This window comes from Leiobunum rupestre, chromosome 1, assembly GCF_980474605.1.
Source record: "Leiobunum rupestre chromosome 1, qqLeiRupe1.1.hap1, whole genome shotgun sequence".
NCBI classification, from domain to species: Eukaryota; Metazoa; Arthropoda; class Arachnida; order Opiliones; family Sclerosomatidae; genus Leiobunum; species Leiobunum rupestre.
In genome coordinates, this window is record NC_143384.1 from 27,486,841 (window position 1) to 27,498,404 (window position 11,564).

The window sequence follows — 11,564 nt, forward strand, 5'->3', positions numbered from 1 at the left end:
ACTCGGTAGCGGCGGCATAAACTAATCTAACCCAACTTCCGGGAACGTGATTCCCATGGTTTTGAAAAGAGTCATTTTTAGGCTTCAGGCGTATAGCCGCACTAATTTCGTTTTAACCACGGAAACTTTAACAACGGAAGAAATAGTTCTTTTTATAAAATAACCATGGGCATCTTGTTGAAATGTTGCCTCCTTCAGCTGTGGATCCATTTTCTCTCCCACTAAAGAGTTTATGAACTCATTCTTAGGCATTGGCTGAACTATTGCAACTATTTCAACAAGTGGGGCAAGCGTAAAGACATTTTATAAAATCAACTATTAAAGAAATTGTATGTATTTTCCGCAACAATATTAAATCTTTATATCGGGCCAATGGTATTATATTAGAAATTCACCAACAACTCCAAATTTGTGGATCACTAGTGTAGTATATTGCGAAGATCACCAAACACTGTAGACGTTAAAAAACCTTCAGTTTGTTACGTTTTTAATGTAAAAAGGTTTCTCATTTAGCTTACGAATATTTTATTACAATTTCTTCCAGATTTTTACCATTATAATTTGAATATACTTGTATTTTGTACCTGGATGAATGCCTGGTTTTGTCCGATGTGATCAAAATAAAAATGAATTGATGAAATAAAATGTAAGAATTAACATTTTCCAAACTTCTGGAATAACTTTTACAATTGCTAATTACGCAATAAAAATATTTTATTTTCAGTTCAAACTTTGAAAATGACCCTAATAATATTTAGTATTTAGGTATCATTTTCCGATAGATCAGTTAGGCCTAATAAGCCGACTACCATAACGGCAATTTTATTTATTTATTTATTTATTTATTTATTTATTTAGAAAGGAACTTTGCCAACATTTCTTACGTTTCGTACCTCATAATATTTTGTAGCGCTATATGATTGGGTAAATTTACACTGACTTCTTTTCAATGACCAATAAAAAGAAATCAAATCTCAAAGAGTATTAAACTTCCGGTTTACAGAGTTGCTAGTCGTTTTTCTGATTTATCGTTGGTGAAGAAAGGATGTAGTAATAAAAAATGCATGAGCAAGGCTTCAAGTGTCAAACTTAGGGGTATTATGTTACTTATGGTGAAACGTAATGTTTCGCGAGTTAATGGAAATCAAGGCTAAAGGTGGAAAATTAGCTTTATTGTGAATAAACTTTGTATCCTACACGCAGGACCATCTAATTTTACCTACCGGCCTGTTAACCGCGCAACAGCGTTAAAAAAGTTAAAAATGTTAAAGCGTTATCTCTTGGGAGATTGCACAGGTCCCTTCCACCGGGTAAGCGTGATCTCCTGGGAAATTGCCGAGGTTTCTCCCCCTTTCAACTGAAATATAAAATATCCAAGAACACTCTCGCAGTCCCCGGGACAGATGTTTGGCCGTACACTAATATTTTTACTGGATTTTTAGATAAACAGGAGAAAAGCGCAATTTTAATCTATCTATCGATAAAATGGCAATTGGACAGAGGTGGATTGGCCACAAGGGAAAGTAGGCACCCTAGTACATATGTTGGTGAAAATCCACTTGCGCCGTGACGACATTTTTCTTAAAGGAAGTATAAATACAAAGTGCCGTGTTTTTGGTGGATTAACGAATTTAGCCTTTATGCCACCAATTGACAATTTTATAATTTTCGCAAGTTAATTTAAAACCCAGTCATCACGGTTTCGATTCTCTTCATACTCCCTTATGGCATGAGCCAATAAAAGCAGGGACATGACTCTCTTATAACTACGCGGCCAATAATATAAACAAATGAGCTGGTGGTGCCACCCAACGGTAAAACTTTAAAAATAAGGAAAACGTCAGACCTGAAACAAGTCACGTGAGGTCTTTTTGAATGGCGGAGTGGTTAGCACTTTCGCCTCGCAGCAAGAGGAGCCGGGTTCGATCCCAGCTTGTGGCACTGGGTGAAAACTCGGAACAACTCCTTCTGCGTTGAGTTTGCAAGTTCTCTCCTCACTGGTTTAAGGGGTTTTCCCCCGAGCTCTTCAGTTTCCCCTTCCATAAAAACTTGTCAAGGTTAACGGTAATAGTTAGTGTAGGGAGCTGTTGGCTCGATCGTGTGGCATGCAGGGCTTGCCACAACCCTCCTACGCATTGTAACCCGGCCACCTGAATTAATGGCTTCAAAAGTCGCTTGATGACTTAAGCCTAAGGTGGTGCCTTGGGTATTAGCCTAGCTGATTATTATTATTTTAACGTGAGACCAAGGCTTCGTTGTCTTTTGTAAATTATAATTCGCATCTTTTTTATTAAAGAATAATAATTAAAAATTATTATTACAATGTAAATACCTTATTTTATGCGGACACCTAATATTTTGTATTAGTTCAGGTATTTGTTTTAAAATGAAGAATTAAAATCCCCAACCATATTCTCGTCAAACAGAATTAATGTTGTAAGTCGGAAAATTTTCCGCTGAAAATTTTCTGCTCGGAAACATTTCCGGAAAATTTTGCGTATTTTTCTGCAAAAAAATAATTTCCGATTGTCTCTCGAAAATCTGCCTCAACAACCCCTTGTGGCCCCGTCCAAAATGTTCCTCTGTACTCTCGAGCAACGCTTAAGTTTGTGCGAGTAGTCCTTTTTTAAGGTATTTGGCAAATACCAAATACGTCGGTTTTTGGGAACAATCTGTCGTATCGAATTTCGAAAATCACTAAATAATAGGCCGATAAAAATATTTCGCCTAAGTTCTTCTCTTTCCCTAACTACTAGAGGATTTCGGAAAGGGGAAGTAAGTCTGTGACGTATGTTCAATAGCAGCGCCATCTATGTACAGATATCAAAACTATAAAAAACGTTAAAAACAAATTTCGTCTGCTGCAGTATTTTTGTGGGGAACATAAGCCGTAGCAAGAATCGTGGCCTTACACGAACGTTTCTTATGATTAACACGTAAATTATAAGTTAAAAATTTAAAATGAATCGTCTAATTGGAATTGGAGGATCTGTTTGCTTTTTTATTTAGGTGCTATTTAATTTATATTTATCAAAAACATTAACAAACCTTTTCTGTGGAGAATCCATCGCTTCAAACTTGCCGATTCGCGAATTGCGAATTCGTTAGACTGCAAAAAAAATTGTCGAAGTTGGCCGTAAATTCCGACCAATCAGAAAAATCCTCTTTTTCGCGGGTTTACGCGGATTTCCCTTTGTAGTTTCTTACTTTATTATTTCAATACGCGCAAAACACCAAATACTCCCGGATTTATGAATTTTCAATTTTAGAAGACGCTACACACAAGAAGTGGCTAGAAAACCGCAGCGCTACGTAAAACTATTTCGGTCACGAATTTACAAACGTCAAGATAATTTTAAAATTTCAATTTTGTTTGCTTCGTCAGAATCGTCATTCGCCACTCGTGACTCGGGTTTGTGTAGTGTATTGAATTGCGGCTTGGTGGGCCCTGAGGCTTAAATGCCCAGCTGACAAAATGGGTGCCATTCGACGGCTCCTGGTAGTGTCGATAATCGAACATTTAAAACCTAAATCCAAATTAATACATAAATTAACCCAAGGTTATTGCTAGATAATCGATTTATTCCGGGGGCATAGCCAGGAATTGGTTTCGGGAGGGGTACACATTGAAAAAATTAAAACAAAACAAAAAATTGTATATAGAACAATAGGTTTCGGGGGGGGGCACGTGCCCCCTGTGCCTTTCCCTGGCTACGCCACTGAATTTATCCACCATAGAATCTAAGGTCAAATAGAAGAATTAATAAGCAGTAGATCCATCTTTCTGTAATCGAAAGTGCTTATCTATTTGCTTTAGCTAATTCACGAAAATTAGGATGGTTTGTCTCACCAATCACAACATAAATCATTTATGAGGCTTAATACTAAAAACGACTCCTAATTGTTTGTAGTCTTTGAAACTGCCAGTTAACCATGCACGGAACTAATTTTCATTGTATTCCAATTTACATAAACATAGCAGCTGTCAGCACTTTAGTAAGCGTCGGCTCAATGATGTAAGTAACGGTCCCACGGAACAATTAGCGGCCGTTCAATAGATTTAAAGAAATCACAATGGGCCACAAAACCAGTTTCAAGGGTGGGCTAAGGACATTAGTTCCGCAACTGCCTGTGATAATGGATAAACGTATTTGAATTTACAAAAGATCAGTATCGATGTAGAGCAAGTAACGAGAAACATATAGCTATCGTGTGCAATGCATTAAAAATAATAAAGCTGGCGTGACAGTACGGGTTATTCTTAATTAATGTGTACATCACAAACGTCAATGAAACCCGATAACTATCAGAGTTGTAACTTCAGCGGCTCAAAAATGTCACCCATCTAATACGATAAAATCATATGGGGTCAATTGTAAACGAACCATGACATGTCCTATAATGTCTCATTAAAACCTTACCGACGAAAAATATATAGATTTCGTGAATTTATTTCGATTCTATTGAAAATTAAACGTTATAAGACTGAAAAAAATGACCTGGTTGTGCTATTTGAAACTCTGTATTTATTTATATACCACGCCAAATATAATGACGATAAATAACAAATAATATTTATTTATAAAAATATGTCATAGTCTCTTTAAATACGGTTACGTTAAAATAAATTGCCGCATCAGGCAGTGGCGCTTTAATTGACATCCAGGATCTTCGGCTTGAGCTTCAAAAGGGTCCTTAGAAGTAAGACCTTCCTTTCTACAATCCTCTCAGGCCCTCCTCTTTAAGCAAGTTCCCGGATCTCTAGTTTTAAACCTTATAGTTTTTGCGCCTAAAGCCTGTGCAAAGAGTTTAAAAAACTGATTTATGACCTCACGAATTTTAATCACGTTAATACTTGCATACATTTTTCACACTATTGCGATGTCGCTAGAATCAAATAAGAATAATGATAGTACGAATTTTAGTTTGAAGAATGAATGTTGCTATAGAAAGAACTAAAGCTTTATACTTCGAAGCTTTCACATAACTCATTCACTAAAAATTTCTTCGTTCGACGGTTTTCGAAGCACCTTTACGTGATTTTTTAACGATTGAAGATATTTCAGACCATTTCGGCTAAAGTAGTATGAAACATTTTTTACTATACCATCTATAAAACCGAATGGTGTTCAGGAAAATGTTTGATTTCCAACTTCATTTTTTTGACGGATGATATTTTTAACTTTGAAATGTTTGAACGAATAAACTAGATACGTTTTATAGTTTTAAGACTTTCAACTTGTGAAGGCTACTCGACTTTTTTGTAGGAATTCGATTACTTCGCGAAAAAGTCTAGTGAAGGTAAATTCCTTCTTCAAAGGCAGTCCGTGAAGCGAAGATGCCCAACTCTGGTGTCGCCATCTAGCTTTTATAATTAAAGCAATTTCTTTTAAGACTTCGTTACATTTGCATATTTACTATTTAAAAACAATGATCTGTACAATGACCTGACCTGTTTCGATGAGCAGCCCATCAGAGGGCTTAAATATCTTTAACCTATGCCTAGGATCAAAAGTGTGTTACTCGAACCTAATTTTAAAGAATTTTACGAACGAAGAAAAATGGGGGAGTGGAGAGGAGAGTGTACTCGTGGGGAAGGGCACGGTTTATATATTTACACAGTTTAGACTACTTGTACCTTCATACGTGCTAGCGTTTTGAGCCTCTTAAGTTCTTCTGACAGGCAACCCTGATTTCTACTGTGCTACTGGTACGCCCTCTAATGTATATAAACTAATTAATTTATGATAAATTATTTTTTATAAATTTTAATTATAAATACACTAATGAGGTACCGTATTTATAATTTGATAATATTTATTTTAAAAATGTATTAATAATCTACGATACATTTAAATTTAAAATATAGGTGGCGCTCCATTTTTAAATATAAATATTATTTTAACAATAGTTGATTATAGTTCAGAAACTTTGCACAAGCCGGCGCTGTAGGCGCGAGGTAGAATTTTTCAAATTCTCTAAACGCGGGAGTAGCTCATAAGCGTCCATCTCTGAGCCGAAGTAGTCTAACCTGTGTAAATATGTAAACCGTGCCGGAAGCGAAAGAAGTTAAAAAGTAGAAATAATGCCATCTGCTAAGGGCTTCGAGAACTAAGGAAGCACTGGAGAAGGCTAACAAGGGTTTTGCTTTTTGTCACTCGACCGAAACGCTACTGCCATCTATCTACGTTTGAATAGACCTTTAATTTAAGTCAATTATCAACTAGGCCTAAGTCACCATGCGAATTTTAATGCCGGGTTATAATGCGTAGGAGGGTGGTGGCAAGTCCATCATGACACGCGAGCCAACAGCTCCTTATTACATTTAATATCAACAAGTTTTTATGGAAGGGGAAACCGAAGAGCTCGAGGTAAAACTCCTTAAACAAGAGGTGAGAGAACTTGCAAAATTAACGCAGAAAGAGTGGTTCGGAGTTTTCAGTCAGTGCCACAAGTTGGAACCGAACCCAGCTCCTCTTGCTGCTAGGTGAAAGTACTAACCACTCCGCCACGCCATTGTGTTCACTATAATTTGCATATTATATAAAAATTTAAATGTTCTTTTCCATCACCCTGTACTTTATCTTAATAAGTGTGCTTTAGCATTCGTCGATTAATTATTAACAGGAGAATCGTTTCTTCAACGTCCTTGTACATAAACAATCAAATCTCAAACATCCATTACTTGATCTTAATCAACGCAGCAAACATTAACAACCACAAACCAAAATCTAGTACCACGTTAACTTACAAAGGAGACTACCCGAGGTGGTTATCACCGATTTTGTTGACTCTCGGGGGTTAGGTAGACCTTATGGTAGTATAAAATTTCCAAAGGGAAAAATTGCAATGGGCTTTAGTTTTCCCATGGCAACCGAAAATGTTTTTGATCTCTCAAAACTAAAAATCTCCATTTAAAAGATTTTCTCGGTTTCACAGGGTTATACTTACTTAAAAAGTAAATTTGACCTATTTTGGGTAAAATTGATCAAGGATTTTGGGTAAAATTGATAAATTTTGATAAATTGTTTACGAAATTTGGGTAACCCAGAAAATCCCATGCTTTTTTAAATGGAGATGTCAAAAACATTTTCGGTTGCCATAGGAAAAAAAAAGCCCATTGCAACTTTTCCCTTTGGAAATCTTCATACTACCATAAGGTCTACTTAACCCCCGATTTTCAACAAAATCGGTGATAACCACCTCGGGTAGTCTAATTGTTAGTTTCCCTGTCCGTTAGGAACAATATTTCAATCGCCCTGTATATTAACTTAGTCATAGAAATATATCGACTTATGAGTAATTTTGACCGAAAATAGCACTTTCACAAATAACGAGCAATATATCAATCAACCTGGCCCTTATCATAAAAGTAACTTTACTACAAAGAAAACCATTACAGTATCAATCAAGTAATCTATTCATTAGTAAAAATTTAAACAGCCCTGTTCATTAACAAAGAATGGTTTTTAAAAAAGCCATATTTAATACAACGCTATTTCTATCACTCTGATTATCACGAACAATATTTCAATACCCTAAACAATAAATTAATAAGCGTATCGTGTTTAAAAAGAAAATAATTCATACGCTCTGTCCAATAAAAAAGATGAGCACTTATGATTATTCAACTAAGGGTTATTATTAACCACAAAGATTAAATTAAAAATAACAAGAACAAAAATAGAACATTCTATATTATTATACTTAGATGATTATTTACTTTTGTGTATACAGAGGATTTTCATGAACCAGGGTAGCTCATAATTATGTTTTATCTGGAAAACATGTAACACTGGTTGGCTGGTCGATATAAAATATAACTAAATAAATGTAATATGTCTAGCCCGAATAAGGACGCCAAATTCTTAAAACCTAAGAATAATGAGAGTTTCCAGTCCTACAGCCACAGCTTTAAAGTTTTTTTGGGGTTTTGGCCTGTTCAGATCGGATTTTATAGAATATTCTCTTAATATTAAAAACAAAAGATCTGCTACTTCATGGTTTATTTTAATTTAAAATCACTCGGGAGCTTTCGGACCGAGGTCCTTCTTCAGCCACGTCTTACAATTGAAGAAGGACCTCGGTCCGAAAGCTCCCGAGTGATTTTAAATTAAAATAAACCATGAAGTAGCAGATCTTTTGTTTTTAATAATTATTAATTTAGTCAACCATGGTCAAAACAGAAAATATTTATAATTCTCTTAATAGCTTAGCAACTACCGATGGACCGCTTGACAGATAAGTAGGTAACCGAACTATCATGAAAAGCATTTCTTAAGGCCTTTTCACACGAGCCAACTTTTTGATCCAACTAGATGAGTCAACTAGTTGGTTCGTGTGAATAAAAGTTCGATGAGTTGATCCACCAAAAAAGTACGCGAGAAACAAATGGATCACTGATCCATTTTTGCTGACTCAGCATTTTGATTTGAAAAGTTGGCTCGTGTGAAAAGGCCTTTACTCTACAGTATTTAGAAATATAATCTTTTGTTATAGAGTTTGAATTTTCACATTCAGACTTCTTAAAAAAACCTGTAATTTTATTGTGCGTTTGAAGGCCCGGTTATGAAATAAATGGAGATAGGTGGTGCAAATGTTTTAATTTTTAAATGGTGCTATATTCATAAATCACCTTATTTGAAAAATACTTTGCGATGCAACTTTAAATGTAACAAAACAGACGCTATGGTTTAACCAAAAATATATCTTATACCCATAAATTTAAGACGAAATTCGTCATTACCCACTAAAACATAGATATTACCCGATCACCGAAATTAATTAATTATACCTCTCTAAATTGACGTTTCCATTATCATTTGGGCCGTAACAAATTAAGAGTTATGTCCAGTACGGCGGCGACTGTGCGGCTACACTCCATGTGAAAGTAATATATACGAATCTTTAGGGAATTATTTGTTAAAAATAGGGAGAAAATTTTCTTTCTCCCGGGTTTAAAAAATGACTGTCGGTATAATATTAACGACCTAAATACTGTTTTGTTTTGACCTACTGATAATATTCTACAGGTTGAGAGTGGTATCGGCCCTTTCGACCGAATTCCCATTCGACCGAATAACTTCTTTTTTCCAGCCCAATGGGCTGGGAAATTGAAAGGTCTCATTAAATCGAAAAACTGCCTTCCCATTCGACCGAATATTTTCGATCCGGAAGGGGTTAGAAAATTCAAAAGTTGCATTCAATATAGGTTAGGTTAGGTTATATTAGGTTATGGTTAGGTTAGGTTATTTTGGGTTACGTTTGTTAAGGTTCGGTTGGATTAAGTTAGGTTAGGTTAGGTTAGGTAAGGTTAGGTTTAGGGCCTCCGTAGACTGTAGTAAAATGGAATTTAATTTCGGTCAAATGGGACCAAATATATATTTAATTAAAAATCGCACATTTGCGCAATTTTTGGACAAATTGGACACCAAATATACGCATTCGGTCAAATGGAAATTCGATTGAATGGCCCCAAAGCGTTGAGTGTATCTATTCATTTCAATTGTACTTTCTGTAAATAAATAATACAAATTTGCATATACCATATCAATTGCACAATCAAAGTTACATAAAATATATATCAAACAAACTTATTTCAAATATATCAACTAAACATATTTTAAATATATATATCAACCAAACATAGTTGAAATATATGTTACAAATTTATTCGAATTATAATTGTATGAAATATATTTGAAATATATATGAACCAAATATCAGAGGGGACGGTAGTCCCCACAGCAAGGTCCGGGAAAGTGACTAGCTTTTAGAGACCGAGCTAGTATTATCCCGAAGCAACTAAGGGCCGATTTCAGCCCCTTGTATCTCCTCAACCACTCAGAGTAGCGAGACAAGCAATATGCCATTGGAAAGACGAGGCGCATACGACAAACATACAATAAAACTTTAAATCTAGGGCTGTTATGCTAATAATGCGACGTAGTTCAAAGATAGCCAAAATGTCAAAAAAAACTTTAATCTTCTCCTTTCTTCTTCTTGCAGACCGCTCTAGAGCAAAAACTACTTATCCGATTTGCATAGAAATTGGTTAACACCTTCCACTTTCTTTCCTATTGTGGCGTTCCAAAGGAAAAGTATCAGTGCCTAACCGCCGTCGGGTTGATGAGGAAAAACATTATCCCCACACAATATTTTATCAAATTTTTTAATTGCGTTCGAACAGAACCTGTTTGTTTCCGTGGTTTCGTGTCTCCGCTATGCCTACAAATGTATTATCATAACGATTTAGACCTAAACTATAGAACTAATCGTCACGTTTCAATTTAAAATAGTATTTACCATTTATTATTATACACTCTCATATAATAAGTAAAGCTTGTCATAACTACCACTATATTTATTTAGCTGAATAATTTAAAACTTGTTGAGGTTAACGGTAATAGTTAGTGTAGGGAGCTGTTGACTCGTACGCGTGGCATGCAGGGCTTGTCACCACCCTCCTACGCATGGCATGCAGGGCTTGTCAGTTGTCACCACCCTCCTACGCATTGTAACCCGGCCACCTGAAGTCGCTTGATGACTTAGGCCCAAGGTGGTGCCTTGGGTATTAGCCTAGCTGATTATTATTACATATTCAATATTATTTTTATTTCCCGACACAAGTATACTTATAACTTTAGTATAATTTTAACTATACATCTACCGGGCTGGAATAGTGGTTAAGGTGGGGTGGTAGAGTATTTAATAGTTCTGGAACTACAAAAATATATGAAATCTGGCAAAAGCCTTTTTTTTTCATGATTAAAATAGATTTTGCAAATCATGAAAGAAAAAGGCCGCGCAAGGTCTAGCGTATTTGATGTCAAGTAGCGTGATATGCGGGCTTTGCTTTACCAAGAGTTATGAACAGGCCCATATAGAACTAGTCCATATTTCTAATTTAAGACCTTGCCCATGGTTTGATTTCAGAACGTTCATGGGCTGAGACATTAGGGCTTAGTTTTGGGCAGAGAACCTCGCGAATTTTAACCTTAAGGTTTTTGGCCAGATATATAATGTATTTCAAACAAATATATGTAAACTGTAAATGATGATAAGATAAGCGAATAAGTAGATTAGTCCATTATGAAAGGGATAAAAAAGCTAAACCCTAAACAAATTTGAAGAAATTTAAAAACTTACAAATAGCTCGTACCGATAGGTCTTCGAGCAAACAAAAAGACGCGAAACTCGGATCATATTGATCTTCGAGGGAAAAACTAAATTAAATGAAATTAATTAGCCAGAAATTCCGACGGTAGACCGGTTTCGTCCTATTTGGGACTCGTCAGTACCGTGCGGGAAATATGGCTCGCGACTATTAAACCGAAAAGAGAAACTAAGCCTAAACATTAAAAATTTAAACCAAATATATTCCAAATGTTTTTAAACGAAATATATTCCAAATGTATTTCAACCAAATATATTCCAAATGTATTTCAACCAAATATATTCCAAATGTATTTCAACCAAATATATTCCAAATGTATTTCAACCAAATATATTCCAAATGTATTTCAACCAAATATATTCCAAATGTATTTCAACCAAATATATTC